The sequence below is a fragment of the Cibotium barometz genome, chromosome 7, assembly GCF_041138505.1.
Source record: "Cibotium barometz isolate CiBa-2024 chromosome 7, ASM4113850v1, whole genome shotgun sequence".
NCBI lineage: Eukaryota > Viridiplantae > Streptophyta > Polypodiopsida > Cyatheales > Cibotiaceae > Cibotium > Cibotium barometz.
This window is the reverse complement of record NC_141052.1, coordinates 19980516-20000463: the sequence shown is the minus strand read 5'-3', so window position 1 is coordinate 20000463 and position 19948 is coordinate 19980516.

Here is a 19948-nt window from a genome sequence, read left to right as displayed (position 1 = left end):
GGTTTTCATTCATTGTGACGACATGAGAAGCATACAATTGGCCAAGAATCCGGTCTTTTATACACGGACAAAGCATATAGAGGTCCACTATCATTTTGTCAGAGAGAAAGTGTTGGATGGTATAATGGATTTGCAGTATGTGAAGACTGAAGAGCAGGCGGCCACCATCTTTACAAAGCCACTTAGCAGGGAGAAGTTTGAATACTTCCGTACTATGTTGGGAGTACATGGGACGAGCTTGAGAGGGAGTTTTGAGAGCTTTGATATCCTAAGCTCATCTACATCTTCATCTATGGCAGTACATCATGAGCTTGAGAGGGGCTGATTGTTGAAATATACAAGTGAATAGGGTGTGTGTGGGAACAAGCCCTTGGTTAGAGGCTGTAAAAGAAGATGAGTAAATGTGAAAGAACTTGTGAAAAGGTGAGAAGAATCTACTCGGAGAGAATAAAGGGTAGCATGAGAGAATTTAGGAGTGTGGAGATATTCTGGGAGATATTCAGGGAAAAGAGAAGAGGTGAAGAGAATCAGGCAAGAGGTGGAGATATTCTGGGAGTGAAACATGGAGAAATCAATGGGATTTGATGCTTGATGTAAACTCTATAAATTGAGGCATAGCCCTAATGAGAATTTGCTGGTTATTGAGTATCCATGTCTACATTAATCTATTTGCTAATTATTCACTAATTATATCTTAATCATTTGCTAATCACTTTGTTAATGATGTTGATTCTAGTGTTTGATCCACCATAGCTCATCATTATGCTCAAATTTCAACATGGTATCAGAGCCATGCCTAGAATCTATCAGAATTATGAGCTCATTAGTTAATTAATTAGGATTAGTAGATAATTAGTAAAAAAATCAAATTTTTAGTGAGTTTTTCACTTTCCCCTTCACCCCCAGCAAGTGGAGGATCTCTAGCACCTTGCACAGTCAAAATTAGGTCTTGTGCTTCTAACACAAGCTAGCTAACATCTTTGGCTACAAGCCCATGCAAACGGCGCAGTAAACCGCGAAGAAACGAAGGAGAAATCATGAAATTTGCTGGCACCTGTTTTTCTGAGTGATTTGCAGATCTTGTGCTCATCAAGTTAAATCCTTCTAATTTCTCTTAGCCCAAGGGGTAATCAAGCATGCTCTACAAGCTGGTGAAGACAGAATTGAGTTTCATCAAGTCTACAGTGAGATTCAAGCTCTTCATCAAACCTGCACGTGACTTTAGTAAAACAGAGATTAAGCTTTCAATATTTGGTCAAATCTTGTGTTTCTTAGCTTAATCCTCTACTAGACTCATTGTTATTGATGCCTTTGAAAGCATTTGAGCTCATTTGAAGTGGAAGGCACCAGATCTGGACTCCTCACATACTCTGTTTTCTGCACACAAACCAGAGCATTAATTTGCTAATCAGTGATTAATCAGTGCTAATCACTATATTTTGGTGAAATTGAGGGTTCAAATTAGCCATTAGGTATCTGATATAGATCCCTAAAGCTTCAGATTGCAAATCGGAGTTGGTTTGATACTCCAACCATCCCGTACAAATTGGTTACCCTTAATTTAGTGTAATTTCTGGTGATTTTATGCTGATAAAATTGTTGTAATCATCTATTAAACACCAGATTGAGTTGTAAAAGGGTAGACACTGCCCTTGAATCTTGAAATTGGATTAAGAGGTAAGACCCTCTTCACATCACCATGAGTTCAGCACAGGAAATAGCCAAATTTAATGGGGAACAGTTTTATACATGGCAGACAAAAACCATGTATTTGCTGATGAGGAAAAATCTGTGGGGATTAGTTGAAGGGAGAGATGAATGCCGAGAGAGAGGAGAAAATGAGTGGAAGAGTAGGAATGAAAAAGCATTGGGACTTATTGCACTCAGTTTAAATGATGAAATCATCACTCAGTTTAAATGATGAAATCATTCATCACATCACAGGGATACAGTGGGCAAAAGATGCATGGGATGAACTCAATAAATTATTTGGTACACAAGCAAAAAATTCAAAGATAAATCTGTTAATGCAATTCTACAAATTGGACATGAAGGAAAGTGAACCTTTAATCACACACTTAAATAAATATAAAAGCATTAAGTAACAGCTGGCAGCTACTATTGGCAAAAAGGTAGAAGATGATGAAGCATTAACTGTACTTCTGAAGAGTGTGGACAAAGGAGATTATGAAAACATTGTAGCAACACTAAAGAATGTACCTGAATTGAAGATACACGAGATAGAAGCAGCTCTACTAGAGCAAGAAAGCAGAGGCAAAGAGAAGAAAGGGCTTGACTCAACAGCAGGAGAGGAAAAAGCATTCTTCATCCGAGGAGGGTTCTCTCGAGGGCGAGGACGAGGAAGAGGCAGAGTAGGAGGGAGGACCTTCACTTGTCAAAAATGTGGAAAGCCAGGACACATGGCGAGAGACTGCTACAGCAAACCCAGTGAAGAAGGAACGACATCGGCAAACTTCATGGAGGCTCCAAGGGAAGTGGAGTCGGATCATCTTTTCTGAGAGAGAGAGAGAGAGAGACCACACAACCCAATGTAACCTGTCCCAACAAAGTAAAACCACCTCTGAGCCACCGATGATGTAGGCAAAGTGGTAGATGTATGTGTGAGCACTTTAGTCAAGGTCGCAGGCACTTATAGTAGCCTTGGACACATAGAGAGAGAGATTGTCAAGGACTATGGAGTTTAGGGACTTGAGGCACTGGTCGCGGGCTATCAAGTAAGAGGGAAACTTGGTATAGGGTCCAGGTGTGCTAGGATTATTCACTTGTGATAAAATATACAAGTGAATAGGGTGTGTGTGGGAACAAGCCCTTGGTTAGAGGCTGTAAAAGAAGATGAGTAAATGTGAAAGAACCTATGAAAAGGTGAGAAGAATCTACTGGGAGAGAATAAAGGATAGCATGAGAGAATTTAGGAGTGTGGAGATGTTCTGGGAGATATTCAAGGAAAAGAGAAGAGGTGGAGAGAATCAGGCAAGAGGTGGAGATATTCTGGGAGTGAATCATGGAGAAATCAATGGGATTTGATGCTTGATGTAAACTCTATAAATTGAGGCATAGCCCTAATGAGAATTTGCTGGTTATTGAGTATCCATGCCTACATTAATCTATTTGCTAATTATTCACTAATTATATCTTAATCATTTGCTAATCACTTTGTTAATGATGTTGATTCTAGTGTTTGATCCACCATAGCTCATCATTATGCTCAAATTTCAACACTGATGAGATTCAAGCTCGATGACAGCTTGTGCCAGTTGCATTATGTGTTGGCGTGTTAGGTAGTAGCATGTGTGAGACATAAATGATCGCATCCAGTTGGTCATAGTTGTGTGGAGAGTAGTAGCTAGCTGGGGTAAGCAGTGTGTGTGGACACAACACAAGTGTGTTGTAGCTTTTGGGATTATGGCTTTATGCATTGTGTGAGAGGGGACATGGCTTCTATCCATGGAGGGTTTGACTAATACATTAAGGTTTGCTCCTATGTATGTGTGCTTTCTCCCTCTACCTATTTTTCATCAATTCTTCCACCTATTGTGCATGAAACGAATGGCCCCAAGGCCCTTCTTGGATGCCCCATGGCCAACCCAAAAAAGACCTTGAGGCCTTGGTCATGCAAGAATGGCCCTAGGGCCATTCTTGGATGCACCCATGGCCCCTTGGGGTTATGCAAGAATGGCCCTTGGGTCATGTTGAGATATCAAGCTCATCTAGTGAGGCGGTGGAGACACTGATGACCCGCTTGGGGGATAGGCCCCACACTTACACCACTCGCATGGTTGGTGGGATCATGCATGATATGCGGCCAGTGGGATGACAGGCTGTGTGACATCCATTCTAGAGAGACTAGCATAGTTATAGCGCCAGCTCATTAAGTTGGGTTCACACTATAGAGAACCTTAGTATGTATTTGGTTGAGTACCTTTTCATATTGTGTGTACTCTTATCTTTGTATATGGTGTGTTGAGTGTTGTGTGAAGAAGAAGAAGATTTTTAGCCTCTCACCTTGTGTGTTCTCTTTTAGGGTTTTGTGAGTATGTGTGCAAGAGCTCAAGCTCTCTTCTCCCCTGCATATTTTTATGGTATCAGAGCCTGGTTCATGCTAAGGGCTAAGCTGCAAGCAAGAGAAGCACAAGAAGCGGTACGAGGGTAAGAGCTTCATCTACTCTTCCCTATTTGTGTTGGCAACTACACCCTTGTCGGGAGCTCTACGGGAGGCACCAGCAAACGATCTTTGATTGAGGAGATTTCTTCGTGGAAGTAAAGCTATAGGGAATCTCTACATTCCTATCAGACAAAAAATTTCGGGCCAAAAATGCGTTTCGGCACTGCAGGTCAAGCACTGCAGGTAAGTCATCAATTCTATGCAGAACTCTGTTTTAAGAACTGTAGGAAGACAGATTGGTTGTGCAGACATTGTGTGTGCTGCAAGGAGGTCAAATAGTTGCCATTGGGTGTATGTATGTACATTGAGGCCATTGGTTGTGACATTTGAGTGTAGTACAGTACCCTTACAAAAAATACAGCAGTTTGTGTAGGACAAACCAGAGTGCTCTTTCTGGTAAATTTGTGTGTCTGGCAAGATGTCAAATAATGGCATAAACCAAATTGTTACTGAGAAGCTTGACAAGAACAACTTCCATGCTTGGAGGTTCAGGTGGATAAATTTCTTAATGGGAAAGGGTTACTGGGACTACATAGAAAGTGAGCATGAAGAGGCACCGGCGATACCGAAGATCAATCTGTCTGCAGATGTGAAAGAGTTCAAGGATTGGAACCAAGGAGCCAGAAAAGTTATGTATTGGCTCTCTATCAGTATACAGGACACCATGATTGGGCACATATAGGATGCCAAGTCCCCCAAGGAGGCGTGGGACACCTTGGTAAAACTCTATGAAACAAATACCAAGGCACAAAAGATACAGTTGAAGAATGAACTTGATACTGTGGAGAAAAAGAGTATGTCGTCTGTGAATGACTATGCATTGAAGATCAAGGGTATTGTGGAATCCCTTGCATCTATTGGCGTTTCAGGAGATGTGATGATAAGGTGGAAGTCTTTCTACATGGTCTCAGGCCACAATACAAGGCATTCAAGACGTCTATTCAAACTCGGGAACACCTTCTCGATTTCACAAATTTGTGTCTATGTTGATTATAGAAGAGAAGACCAACAGTCTTCACAAAACAAAAACAGTTCAGAGCATTAGGCCTTCTACACAAGTTCAGGAAGAGGACGAGGTAGAGGAGGCCGTGGACGCGGCCAAGGAGGTGGTCGTAATCAGAATTATGGCCAGCAACAGCAACAACAGTCCCAGAATTCACAACAACAATCCCAGAATTCACAACAACAACAACACGCAGGTGGAAGAGGCCAATTCAGAGGCAAGGGGAGTCAAAGAGGTCATGGAAATTAACAAAGGGAATATAATGATACAATGTGGATGCTTTTATTTTGGTAAGCCTGGACATGTGCAGGCGAATTGTTATAAGAAATGGTATCAGAGCCTGGTGCTCACTATTAGGGTTTATGAGGGAGTGAGAGAAGAGGGAGAAGAAGCTGTGGAGCTTGCCATTGGAGCTGTGAAGCTTGGAGAACATTGATTTTCACCAAATCTGAGAGTTTGGCCTACCGGGTAAGTAAAACTAAACATCCTTGAGCGGATTGCAGGTGCAAAATCACAAACAATATCAGATTTGAGTTCCCCAAAGCAAAGAAAATTTTATGTTTTGCAAGCTCTCAATTGAAGCTTGATAGTGGTGAATGTATGTTGCAAATGGTTGCAAATCTGGCAAAGATTCATGTATCTAGAAATGGGAATGTGTTGGCAACTCATGTGCAAGCCCTAGAGTGATTTTGAAGCAAGTGTGATGCATTGAAGTGATTGGAAAAATTCTATTTTGACGCCCTCACAAAAACAGTGAATAGAGGCTCAATTTTTATGCAATTGGAGCCACTTTTTTGTAAAAATCATTAGATTAATGGCTTGGGTGCATGCCTAGGGGTGTTGGAAACTCCAATATACCATCCTTAGCCACACATAAGCCCCCAATTTCCCCTAATTGCAGGTGGCATAGCTTGGTAGAGCAGATTTTACCTTCTTTTGCTTGGTTGAGATCTAATTCAATTTTGGTTGGTTGATTACTTGCACAATTTTCTTAGCAATACTGTGGTACACACAAAGGAGAAGGATGCTATGTGGTTTATTGGAGAAATTATGCATTTGGGAGCCAATTATGAGCTGATTAAGAATGTTGTAAAGTATGATTACTAAAATAGAGGGTCGTTAATCGACTAATTACTCACTTAATTTTTACAATTGGTCTAATTCCTTTTACATGGAGTTAGTAGACATCATTGCTAACATAATGAATGCCTGGTCCCTCAATTTGGGAAAGAATTGAAGAAATTAGAGCACTTTTCCTACTGGTTTCTCAAAAACAAAAAAAGGGGATTTGATATTTCTGGTATATGTATGCACCTTGGTTGGTGTTAATATGCAACATTGAGCTCAAGTGTGCAGAAGGTGCATTTGCATTGAGCAAATATGTCAAACAACCTAGTACAGATTATGGGTGTGAGAAGTTGGAGAGAAAGAACTTCCAGGCATGGAAGTACAGGATCAAAAGCATTCTGGAAGGAAAATGATTTTGGAACCTTGTTACAGGTGCGGACCTAGAGCCGGATCTACCCCGACAACCTACACAACAACAAGTTGTAGCTCATAAACAATGGTCAAAGAGATCATACAAAGTTTTGCATTACTTGTTTATATGTATCTCGAATGCTATACTCATACATATACATGATGCTGAGAATCCCAAGGATGCATGGGATACTTTGGTAAAGCTAATACAAATACTAGTGCTCATAAGTCTCAGTTGAGTAAACAAATTCACAATGTGAAGCAAAAAGGAAGGAGTATTCATGATTATGTACAAGAAATTAAGAAGTATGCAGATTTAAGAAGTATGCAGATGCATTGGCAACTATCAATGCCCCCATGCCTAATGATGATTTGGTAGACATTTCCTTACGTGATCTTGGCAAGGAGTACAAATCTTTTGATACATCTATCTCTTTTCGGAGTATAGGTTTACCAGATTTTGATGAATTGGTTTCTCTTGCTTGTTGAGGAGATCAAACTCAGTGACCCTTTTCATGATGCATCTACTAGCCATGATGATCATGGCAAGACCCAGGCTTTCTATTCACAAAGGGGATTATAAGGCAGGGGGAGATTTGCATCATGAGGTCATGGTGTTGGTCATTGATTGGCAGGAAAGCTCACCACAACAAAATTTGCAGCCTTCATATGTGCTAGAGGTGGTCGTAGATATACACCTCAAAGAGGTAGAGGTCATTCTCATGGAAGAGGACGTTGGCAAGGCCAACAAGCATCTATGCAAAATATGGAATGCCATTACTGTGGAAAGTTTGGTCATATGGAATGTGACTGTTACTGCAAAAAAAATGATTTGAGAGGGAGTAGAGCATGACATGGTGGAAATTATGCAAATAGTGAAAATTTTGGAGCACATGGTGGAAATTTTGCATCAAGCAGTCATGAGGTAGTGCAAATCACTTGTTTGCCATGAAATATGTCACGGGGTCTATGATGACACATGGTGACAGTTATGACACTTGGTATATGGACTTTAGAGCATCAAACCATATGACTTGTCATGGTGAATGGTTTGAACATATGAAGCCAATGGATGTGAAAGGCTATGTGGAAATAGGTGATGATTCTCAGCATGCTATCACTCATGTTGGGAGTGTGCCATTGGTGATGCACAATGGTGAAATGAAGTCTATGTCAGACGTCTTATATGTGCCTTCTACTACAAAGAGTTTGACCTCAGTTGATCAAATGGTTGAGCAAGGTTTACAGGTTTGTTTCAGCGAGCATGGTTGCTTGGTTGAGGATTTCAAAAATGGATGTAGAGTCATTGTCAAAGGCAAGAAAGAAGGCAGTTTATTTAAATTGGATGCTGGGATTCTTGAGTTGAAATCGGCTATGTTCTCTAAAAGCCAAAATGTGGTACAAGACACTGAAATGTGGCATAAAAGGATTGGACATGTGAACATACAAAAGTTAAAGAACATACAGGCAAGAGGCATTGTTGGTGGGTTGCCTAGATTCAAGTATGATGGGAGTATGCATGTATGTGATGCTTGCCAGTTTGGAAAGCAAGCAAGGTTGCCATTTCCTAAAGAAGGCAACATGAGTAGCAGGCCACTTGAGATTGTTCATAGTGATGTATGGGGTCCACAAAACCCATCCATCAAAGGCAGCATTGTACTATGTGACATTCATTGATTTCAGCAGAATGACTTGGATTTACTTTCTCAAAGAGAAGAGTGAAGTATTGGGAAAGTTTATGGACTTCAAAGATTTTATAGAGAAGCAGTATGGCTATTGGATAAAATTTTTGAGGATAGATGGAGGTGGTGAATACACCTCACATGCTTTTGAGAACTTCTTGAGAAAGAATGGCATAAGAAGGTAGCTAACTTGCAAGTACACACCTCTGCAAAATGGTGTTGCTGATGAGAGGAAAAATAGAGTCATTGTGATGTGGCTATGGCAATGCTCAATGAAAAGAGCATGCCACACTATTATTGGGCAGAAGCGTGTGCCAGAGTGGTGTATGTACTTAATAACACACCCACATCTGCCATACATGGAAGTACGCCATAGATGCATCTTACACATTTTAGGCCAGCCACATTGGACACCTCAAAGTGTTGGTAGCATAGCTTATGTGCATGTGCCAGAGATGAGAGAAGGAAGAAGCTAGATTTGCCAACATATCCAATGCATATATTGGCATTGAACTAACCATGTCCTTGCATGGTCTTTGATCACTTCAATCCCAACAAAATATCTCAATTCACCCAATTCTTTCATATCAAACTGCCCACTCAATGCCTTCTTGACATGCATAACATCTGTAGCATGATCTCCTGTGACAATCAAGTCATCTACATAGATGACAAGAAAGACAAACCCATGATCTGTTTTCTTCACATAGAGTGAAGAATATGCTGAAGAAACCTGAAATCCAAGGGAGATAAGATATTGGCTTATCTTATCACTCCAAGCACTGTTTATTAGGTATTCCCTTTAGCAAAAGGGATACAGGTGTTATAACCCTACTACACGCGAGTTGAGGGTAAGCAAGAATGTTTTTGATGAGATGATCAGCTGTTGGTATGCTACTGAAAAAGAAGTTGTTGGGGCTGATGTGAGTGGAAATGTGGTTGCACAGAATGCAAGTCAGCAATCACAGTCTTTGAGTGGACCAGGAGAGTCCTCATCTAGTGGTTTAGTTGATAGACCATGGAGTGGCAGGCTGCATCATAATTGTTGAAATGTCAAGCTTGTATACAGTTGGAGGATAGCACATGGGTGCTGACAGAGTGAGAGTATGGTAGATGGATATCGTGTGGTGTGTTTATGACCGCGTCCAGCTAGTCATGTGTGGTGTGGACATTACATTATGTCTACTTTGTAGTGTGGACATAACACTATGTTGTGTTCTCTTTTGTGTGTGTGAGAGAGATGATGACTATGGCTTCTCTCCTTCTTTATGATTGATGGATATGGATTAGGGTTTGCTTCTCTTGTGTGTGCTCCCTCATTCTTCTGTTTTTTATCATGGTATCAGAGCCTAGAGCTCATTAGTTGTGTTGTGAGATTGAGTGAGAGAAGAGGAAAGAAGAAGAAGAAGCTATGAAGATTTCCATTGAAGCTGTGGAGCAAAAGAAAGCTATGGAGCTCACCTTGGATACAGATCTGAAAACTAAGGACCACGGGTAAGTGCTACAAGACCCCCTCTGCGGATTACAGGTAACAAAAAGCAAGTAACAGGCAAGATTGGTGTTGCCAAAGCAAGCAGAAAATTTCTGGTTTTGAAGCTTTCATGGAAAACTTGTGAAGGAATGTATTTTATCAAATTTATTGGGGCAAATACAAAGGAAACACAGAGGTTCTCATGTATTGTGAAAGGGCACATGTATTAGCAACACTGGAGCAAACCATTGCATGAAACATTGATGTATCTCAGGAGATTTGTGAAAGAAAAATTCTATTTTTTTTAACTCCTGCAAAACAGAGAATATATGCCCCGTGGAGGATCAAATGTGGCAATACTACTCAAAATTGAAGCTTTCCCTTAATACCCATGATGCATTAGGTCATTTCTAAGAACCCTATCAACTCAATTGTGAAATGCCCCTCTTCTACAGCCCTCTGGAGCAGGCGGCGCATCTCTGAGCAGAATTCTGGATAGTTTCAATAGATATCATGCCATTAACTCATTACTACACCATTTGATGCCATTAAAAGCTTGGGGAGTTGAGCAAAGGCATTTCTAAGGCATTGTGAAGCTTGGTTGCAGCTCATTTGATGTATTTGGAGCTCATTGAAGTCATTTATCAGAGATTTGCAGGTTTGCAGAAGTTTTGTCCAGAAACAGAGCATTACGAATCAAGGTATTAATCCTTATCTATATCAAACTGGCCTAATTCCTTTGGTACAAGTAGAATCCCATGAGTTTCTAAACTTTTGATTCAAAAATTTTTGAATTTGGATCAGATTTGAAGGAGATAGAGAACTTTTAGTGAGAGGTGGTACCTGACATATGCAGAAAAAGGCAAACCAAAGGGCTACAAAACTTGGTGCTTCTCACTCAACTTGAAGAATTTGATCAAACCCTTCTAGGATATGTTGGAGCAATGTGTTATGAAGCCAATGAATGCATAAACATCAAATTTGAACAAGATTTGAAGGAATTAGAGCAAGATCTTTGACTGGTTCTCTGGCGAGAAAAAAACCAGAAAATTTATTGTGAAGAAGTATCATTTGTTTTCAACCTTGATCGAGTATACATTGTTGATGAAGCATTGTGGGATCTAAAAGCACATATATTGCAATCATTTGATGTGATTTGGAGAGATTTGGAGCATTACAGGTACTTCATACATTGTGATCAAAGGGGTGCATCTACTACCTTGCAAACATGGGAGATGGTCCGATACAAATTGTTGGAGAGAAGCTTGACAGAACTAACTTTCAAGTGTGGAAGTTTCGAATGAAGAGTTTTTTGAAAGGCAAAGGTTTATGGAGTCTCGTGTCGGATGAAGACCCGGAGCCATTCCTACCTCCTCAACCAAATAATGCTCAGTTGGTGGCTCACAAGCAATGGGTAGAGCGGTCTTCGAAAGTGTTGCATTACTTTTCAATATGTGTAACAGATGCCTTGCTTATTCACATCCAAGATGCAGATACACCAAAAGAAGCATGGGATATATTGTGCCGAATGTATGAGACAGACACTGGTGCAAGGAAGATACAACTAAAGCAACAGATTCATAGTGTAACACGAAGGAATAGGAGTATACATGAGTATGTTCAGGAAATCAAGGGTTATGCAGATTCCTTGTCATCAATCCATGCCCCAATGGATGATGATGATTTGGTTGCCCTCACATTGCGTGGTTTAGGCAAAGAATACAAATCTTTTGACACTTCCATCTCAGTAAGGTTGGGAGGAATGCCAGACTTTAATGAGCTTGTGTCATTGCTCATTGTGGAAGAATTAAAGCTTGGACTTGGTGGTATGAATATTACAGGTGGTGCATCCTCATCCAGTAATGATGAGCATGCAAGGAATCAGGCTTTTTACTCATCTAGAGGCTCTCGAGGCAGGGGGAGATTTTCCCCTCGAGGCTGTGGAGGACGTGGTTGGAATGACAGGTCTACTCAACCACAATCAAATCAGAATTTTCAGAATTCACAGTCATCATTTTTGGATCACGTGGAGGTCGTGGATTTCAATCCCATAGGGGGAGAGTTGGAACAGGTGCTCGTGGAGGACGATGGAAAGGTCCTCAACAAAATTTGAATGTCACTATTGTGGCAAACTTGGACATATGGAAAAAGATTGTTACAAAAAGCAGAATGATGTCAGGAATGGAAGACCACAACATGGAAATTATGCATTTAATAAGTAACAATGATGGGAGTTCAAATCATCTTTTTGCAATGAAGCACATTATGGGGACAATGGATTCTCAGAATGCTGGAGATGAGTCATGGTATATGGATTCGGGTGCCTCAAACCACATGACATGTCATGGTGAGTGGTTTGAGAAGATGCAACCATTGGGTACAAATGGTTATGTGGTCACAGGAGATGATACTCAGCATCTTATAACACATGTTGGCAGTGTGCCTTTGAGGATGCATGATGGAAATGTGAAGAATATGTCAGAAGTGCTATATGTACCATCTATTACAAAGAATTTGGCATCAGTAGGCCAAATGGTTGAGCAGGGACTACAAGTAAGATTTAATGAGAATGACTGTTTTGTGGAAGACTTTAAGCATGGCTGTAGATTGATTGCCAAGGGCAAGAAGGAAGGAAGGTTGTTCAAATTGGATGCAGGTATACCAGAATTGAGCTTAGCCATGTTTTCTAAAAGCAATGGGATTGTGCAAGACATTGATATGTGGCACAAAAGGATTGGACATGTCAATATACAGAGATTAAAGAACATGCAAACAAGAGGCATTGTCAGTGGATTGCCTAGATTCAAATATGATGGACATATGCATGTTTGTGAAGCCTGTCAGTTTGGAAAGCAGGCAAGGTTGAGGTTTCCTAGAGAAGGAAATATGAGTAACAGGCCACTTGAGATAGTACACAGTGATGTATGGGGCCCTGCACAAAACCCATCTATCAAAGGCAGTCTATACTATGTGACATCCATAGATGATTTCAGTAGGATGACATGGATATACTTTCTGAGAGAGAAGAGTGAAGTGTTGGAAAAGTTCATGGATTTCAAAGCTCTTGTAGAAAAGCAATATGGCTGTTGGATTAAATGTTTGAGAACAGATGGAGGTGGTGAATACACCTCAAAAGCTTTTGAGCATTTCTTGAGGAAGCATGGAATAAGAAGACAACTGACTTGCAGGTATACACCTCAGCAGAATGGTGTGGCTAAGAGAAAGAATAGAGTCATATGTGAAGTGGCAAGGGCAATGCTCAATGAAAAGAGCATGCCAGATTACTATTGGGCAGAAGCATGTGCTATTGCAGTGTATATTCTAAACAAAACACCTATAGCAGCCATTCATGGAAGCACGCCAGAGATGCGGCTTACAGGTTACAGGCCAGACATTGGACATCTCAAAGTTTTTGGATGCATAGCTTATGTACATGTGCCTGATGAAAGAAGAAGGAAGTTGGATCCTAAGACAGAGAAATGTGTATTTGTTGGATATGCACAGGATCGGAAGGCATACAAATGTTATAACCCTCAAACTAGAGAAGTGGTCATTTCACGAGATGTGGTGTTTGATGAGCTTGCTAGTTGGTACAAAGCAAAAGATGAGGGTGTCATTGACTCACTTGAGGCAAATGTGCCTGTGAACTTGCCACAAGCAAGTTCTAGTTCTACTACTATGTCTGGGCCAGCAGAGCAGAAGCTGAGAGTAGCAGTGTACGTCCATGGTCAGGACGTTTGAGGCATGAGAGTGTGAGCACTGGGAGTAGTGCTATGGATAAAGGAAAGAAAAAGGTCGAAGGAATTGGAATCACAAGTTATGAGTCATCTAGTTCAGAGAGTTTGGATGAGGAGCTCGGTATACCTGTTTTACGCACACCTGGTGCTAGGCAGGACAGATATGTGCCACCACATGCTAGAGTTACAAGTGTACAGAGTGACCCGCATGCATTGCGGAGATCCCAGAGAGTCAGATATCCAGTTGAAAGATTGACATATCGAGATTTTGCTATGCACTATGCATACATGACATCTATGGTGAAGCATGTGGAACCTACATGCTATACAGAGGCTATTGGAGAGCATGTATGGGAGAAAGCCATGGATGAAGAGATGGATGCTTTGGACAAAAATGATACATGGAAATTGGTTGAGTTCTCGCAACAAGGGAAGAATGCAATTGGTTGCAAATGGGTGTATAAGGTAAAGTGCAAGTCAAATGGCAGCCTAGAGAGACATAAAGCAAGGCTGGTCGCTAAAGGATATGCACAAACTTATGGTCTCGATTATGATGAAACTTTCAGCCCAGTGGCTAAGATGGCTACAGTGAGGTCTATCATTGCACTAGCAGCACAAAAAGGTTGGGCTTTACATCAAATGGATGTAAAAAATGCTTTCTTGAATGGTGAACTACAAGAAGAGGTGTACATGGAACAGCCAGAAGGATATGTACATCCAAAATATCCTACTTTTGTTTGCAGGTTAAAGAAAGCAATATATGGTTTGAAGCAAGCACCTTGTGCTTGGAGTGACAAGATCAGCACATATCTTGTCAGTATTGGATTTGTGGTTGGAAATGCAGACTCTTCACTTTATGTGAAGAAGACACATGATGGTATCGTGATGATAGTCATTTATGTTGATGATTTGATTATCACAGGTGATTGTGGGAAAGGCATTGATGAGGTTAAGGCCTCTTTATGCAAAGAGTTTGATATGAAAGACCTTGGTGATTTAAGGTTCTTTCTTGGCATTGAGGTGATAAGAACAAACAAGGGTATATGGCTGGTGCAAAGGCAATATGCACTTGAGATGCTGGCAAAGTATGGTATGATAGCATGCAAAGGCAATATGCACTTGACATGCTGGCAAAGTATGGTATGATAGCATGCAAACCAATGTAGACACCATTAGAGCAAAACATGAAGCTTAGGGATGATTTGGGTGATAAGCTTGATGATATCACCATGTACAGAAAAATGGTTGGTAGCCTTATCTACATGACCATTACGAGGCCAGATCTCAGCTATGCAGTTGGTTTGGAAAGTCAGTTTATGCAGAGTCCTCGTAAACCTCACTTGGATGCTATGAGACGTATTCTGAGATACGTCAAAACTACCATGCATTATGGTCTTTTCTATGAGGCAGGAAAAGACATGCATGTCTATGGATATACAGATGCAGATTGGGCCGGTAGTGCATATGACAGGAGGTCTACCAGTGGCTATGTTTTCAGCCTTGGTAGTGGAGCTGTGAGTTGGAGCAGTAAAAAGCAACCTACAGTTGCTTTATCTACCACAGAGGCCAAGTATCATGGAGCAGCCATAGCTGCATGTGAGGCTATGTGGTTGAAGAAGTTGCTAGACGATGTCATGTTACAGAGTGATATGAGAGTTGTCATACATTGTGACAACATGAGTAGTATTTAGCTTGCTAGCAACCCAGTTTATCATGCCAGGACCAAACATATTGAGGTCCACTATCATTTCATCAGAGAGAAAGTGCTAGATGGGCATGTTGATTTGACATATGTAAAGACAGATGAGCAGGTTGCAGATATCTTTACCAAAGCACTTGGTAAGGATAAGTTCGAGTATTTCCGTACTAGATTGGGAGTCCTAGAGATGGACATGTCGAGCTTGAGGGGGGGAGTGTTGAAATGTCAAGCTCGTATACAGCTGGAGGATAGCACATGGGTGCTGACAGAGTGACAGTATGGTAGATGGATATCGTGTGGTGTGTTTATGACCGCGTCCAGCTGGTCATGTGTGGTGTGGACATTACATTAGGTTTACTTTGTAGTGTGGACATAACACTATGTTGTGTTCTCTTTTGTGTGTGTGAGAGAGATGATGAATATGGCTTCTCTCCTTCTTTATGATTGATGGATATGGATTAGGGTTTGCTTCTCTTGTGTGTGCTCCCTCATTCTTCTATTTTTTATCAATAATACCAGTCCTGCAAATGTGATTAGGACATCACATAAAGGCAAAGAGAAAGAGATGAATTCTTTATGATTGATGGATATGGATTAGGGTTTGCTTCTCTTGTGTGTGCTCCCTCATTCTTCTATTTTTTATCAATAATGCCAGTCCTGCAAATGTGATTAGGACATCACATAAAGGCAAAGAGAAAGTGGTTGAGTCCCTTAGTATGCCTGACATTTCTGCAGGGCATTCTCATGTTTATGGAGAGTCTAGTGGCTCAAAGATAAGCCTTGATGAGGATCTTGGGATACCAGCTATGAGAACACCTAGTGTAAAGAAGGCTATGGAAGCTATGAATGCAAACCTGCAAAGATCTGGGAGAGTGAAGAATCCTGTGCAGAGGTTTACCTATGATGGTTATGTGGCACATCACTATGCATACATGGCAAAAGTTGTACAGGTTGTTGTAGAGCCCACATGCATTGATGAGGCTGTTGGAAATGTGTGCTGGGAGAAAGCTATGGATGAGGAGATGGATGCACTATATGGATATGGGACTTGGGATTTAGTGCAATTGCCTGAAGGCAAGAAAGCCATTGGATGCAAGTGGGTGTATAAAGTAAAACATAACAGTGTTGGAAGCATAAGCAGGTACAAGGCTAGATTGGTAGCCAAAGGATATGCGCAGACATATGGCATTGATTATGAGGAAGCTTTCAGCCCAGTTGCCAAGATGGTAACAATGAAAGTTGTGATAGCAGTGGCTGTGTTAAAGCAATGGTCTTTACATCAGATGGATGTAAAGAATGAGTTCTTGCATGGGGATTTGCAGGAAGAAGTGTATATGTTGTACCCACTTGGTTATGAGGATGTGAGTCACCCCTCCGAGCATGTTTGCAAGTTGAAGAAAGCCTTGTATGGCTTAAAGCAAGCACCAAGAGCATGGTTTGACAAGATTTCTGAATATCTTGTCACTATTGGCTTTCATGTAGCCAATGCATTTCTCGCTGTATGTGAGACACGGTGATAGAGGGGTTTTCCTTGTTATCATCTATGTAGATGACCTGATCATTACGGGGGACCATGATGCAGAGATCTTTGATGTAAAGATCTTGCTTAGACAGAAGTTTGAGATGAAGGATCTAGGGGAGCTCAGATATTTCTTGGGCATCGAGGTGATTAGGTCACCACATGGTATTGGCTTACTGCTGCAGAGACAGTACGGCTTGGACATGTTGTCCAAGTATGGTATGACAGGCTGTAAGCCTATCTCAGTGCCATTGGTCAGAATGGCAAGTTGAGTGCAGATTTAGGAGAGATTTTGGAGGATCCATGTATAGGCGCATAGTAGGAAGCTTGATCTACATGCTGATCACCAAGCCAGATTTGAGCTATGCTGTTGGGTTAGTGAGTTAGTTTATGCAGGTTCCTCGAAAGCCACATTTGGATGCATTGAGACGATGCATACTGAAGTATGTGAGGTCTACTTTGTATTATGGACTATTTTATGAAACTGGGACAGAGATATGTGTACATAGGTACACAGATGCTGATTGGGCTGGTAGTATCTCAGATATAGAAGATCTACTAGTGGCTTCATGTTTTCTTTGGGGAGTGCTACTTTGACTTGGAGCAGCAAGAAGTAGCCTACGGTTGCTCTATCCAGTACATAGGCCGAGTAGAGAGGTGCTGCTATGGCAGCATGTGAGGTAGCTTGGTTGAGAAAGCTACTTGCAGATTTGGGTCTATCAGTGGAGAGACAAGTTGTCATTTTTTGTGACAACATTAGCAGTATATAGTTGGCCAGGAACCCAGTTTTTCATGCTCACACAAAGCATATAGAGGTCCACTACCATTTTGTCAGAGAGAAGGTTTTGGCAAGAGACGTTGACCTTGTTTATGTCAGCACACAGGATCAGGTCGCTGACATCTTCACCAAAGCATTGGGTACAAAGAAGCTCCGCAGATTCAAGGCTTCACTTGTTGGTGTACATGAGATGGAGTTGAGCCCGAGGGGGAGTGTTGAGATATCGAGCTCATCTAGTGAGGCGGTGGTGGACATACTGATGACCCTCCCAGGGGATAGGCCCCACACTTACACCACTGGCATGGTTGGTGAGATCATGGGTGATATGCAGCCAATGGGATGACAGGCTGTGTGACAGCCATTCTAGAGACTGCTGGCATAGTTATAGTACCAGCTAATTTAGTTGGGTTCACACTATAGAGAACCCTAGTATGTATTTGGTTGAGTACCTTTTCATATTGTGTGTACTCTTATCTTTGTATATGGTTTGTTGAGTGTTGTGTGAAGAAGAAGATTTTCAGCCTCTCACCTTGTGTGTTCTCTTTTAGGGTTTTGTGAGTGTGTGTGTGCTTTGCAAGAGCTCAAACTCTCTTCTCCCCTGTATCTTTTCAGGCCATTCTTGGATGCTCCCATGGCCACTATTTCATGCACATGGATGCATTTTAAAGTCAACGGTGGATATTTTAGGCCTTGGGGTCATGTACGAATGGTCGTTACACCTATTGTACATGAAAAGAATGGCCCTAGGGCCATTCTTAGATGCCCCACGGCCATGCCAAAAATGACCTTGAGGCCTTGGGGTCATGTAGGAATGGTCCTTACACCTATTGTACATGGAAAGAATAGCCCTAGGGCCATTCTTAGATGCCCCACGGCCATGCCAAAAATGACCTTGAGGCCTTTGGGTCTTGCACGAATGGCCGCACGGCCAGTCTTCCTCATGTTGTGCATAAAAAAGAATGGCCCTAGGCCATTCTTGGATGCCCCCATGGCCAACCCTGACCTTAAGGCCATTCTTCCTCATGTTGTGCATAAAAAAGAATGGCCCTAGGCCATTCTTGGATGCCCCCATGGCCAACCCTGACCTTAAGGCCTTGGAGTAGTCATGTAGGAATTGCCATAAGGCCATTCTTCTACGTGTTGTGCAAGAAAATAATGGCCATTTGGCCATTCTTGGATGTCCCTATGGGCACTATTTCACACTCTCGGATGCATTTCAAAGTAAAACTGTGGATATTTACGGCCTCAGGGTGATGCAAGAATGGCCCTTACACGTATTGTGCATGAAAAAAAAGGCCCTTGGCCTTCTTGCATGACCTTGAGGCCTTGGCGTTATGCAAGAATGGCCCTAGGGCCATTCTTCCACATCTTTTGTGGATGAAACGAATGGCTCTATGGCCATTCTTTGATGCCCCCATGGCCATCCCAAAATTACTTTGAGGCCTTGGAGCATTGCAAGAATGGGCCTAGGACCATTCTTCCACATGGTGTGTATGAAATGAATGGCCCTATATATCCATCCCAAAATGACCTTGAGGCCTTGTGGTCATGCAAGCATGGCCCTAGGGCTATTCTTCCACCTATTGTTGTGCATGAAAAGAGGCCATCGTTGGATGCTCCATGGCCATTCCAAAATGACCTTGGGGCCTTGGGTTCATGCAAGAATGGCCCTAGGGCCATTCTTCCACCTGTTGTGGATAAACCGAATGGCCCTATGGCCAATCTTGGATGCCCCCATGGCCATCCCAAAATGACTTTGAGGCCTTGGGGTCATGCAAGAATGGCCCTAGGGCCATTTTTCCACATGGTGTGCATGAAACGAATGGCCCTTGGACCATTCTTGGATGCCCCCATATTTATCCAAAAATGGCCTTGAGGCCTTGGGGTTATGCAAGAATGGACCGAGGACCATTCTTCCACCTGTTACGTTTGTAAAGAGGCCATCCTTTGATGCCCCAATGGCTATTCCAAAATGACCTTGAGGCCTTTGAGTCATGCAAGAATTGCCTTTGGGGTCATTCTTCAACCTATTGTGCATGAAATGAATGGCCCTACGTGGATGTCCTCGTAGCTATCCCGATATGCCCTTGAGGCCTTGGGGTCATGCAAGAATGGAACTAGGGCCATTCTTCCACATGTTGGGTATGAAAAAAATGGCCTTATGGCCATTTTTGGATGCCTTGATATCTATCCCAAAATGAACTTTACGCTTTGGGGTCATGCCAGAATGGCTCTAGGGCCATTCTTCCACCTGTTGTGTGCATGAAACAAGGCCATCCTTGGATGTCCCCATGACCAATCCAAAATGACCTTGAGGCCTTGGGGTCATGCAATAATGGCCTTTGGGGTCACTTTTCCACCCGTTGTGCATGAAAAGAATGGTCCCAAGGCCATTCT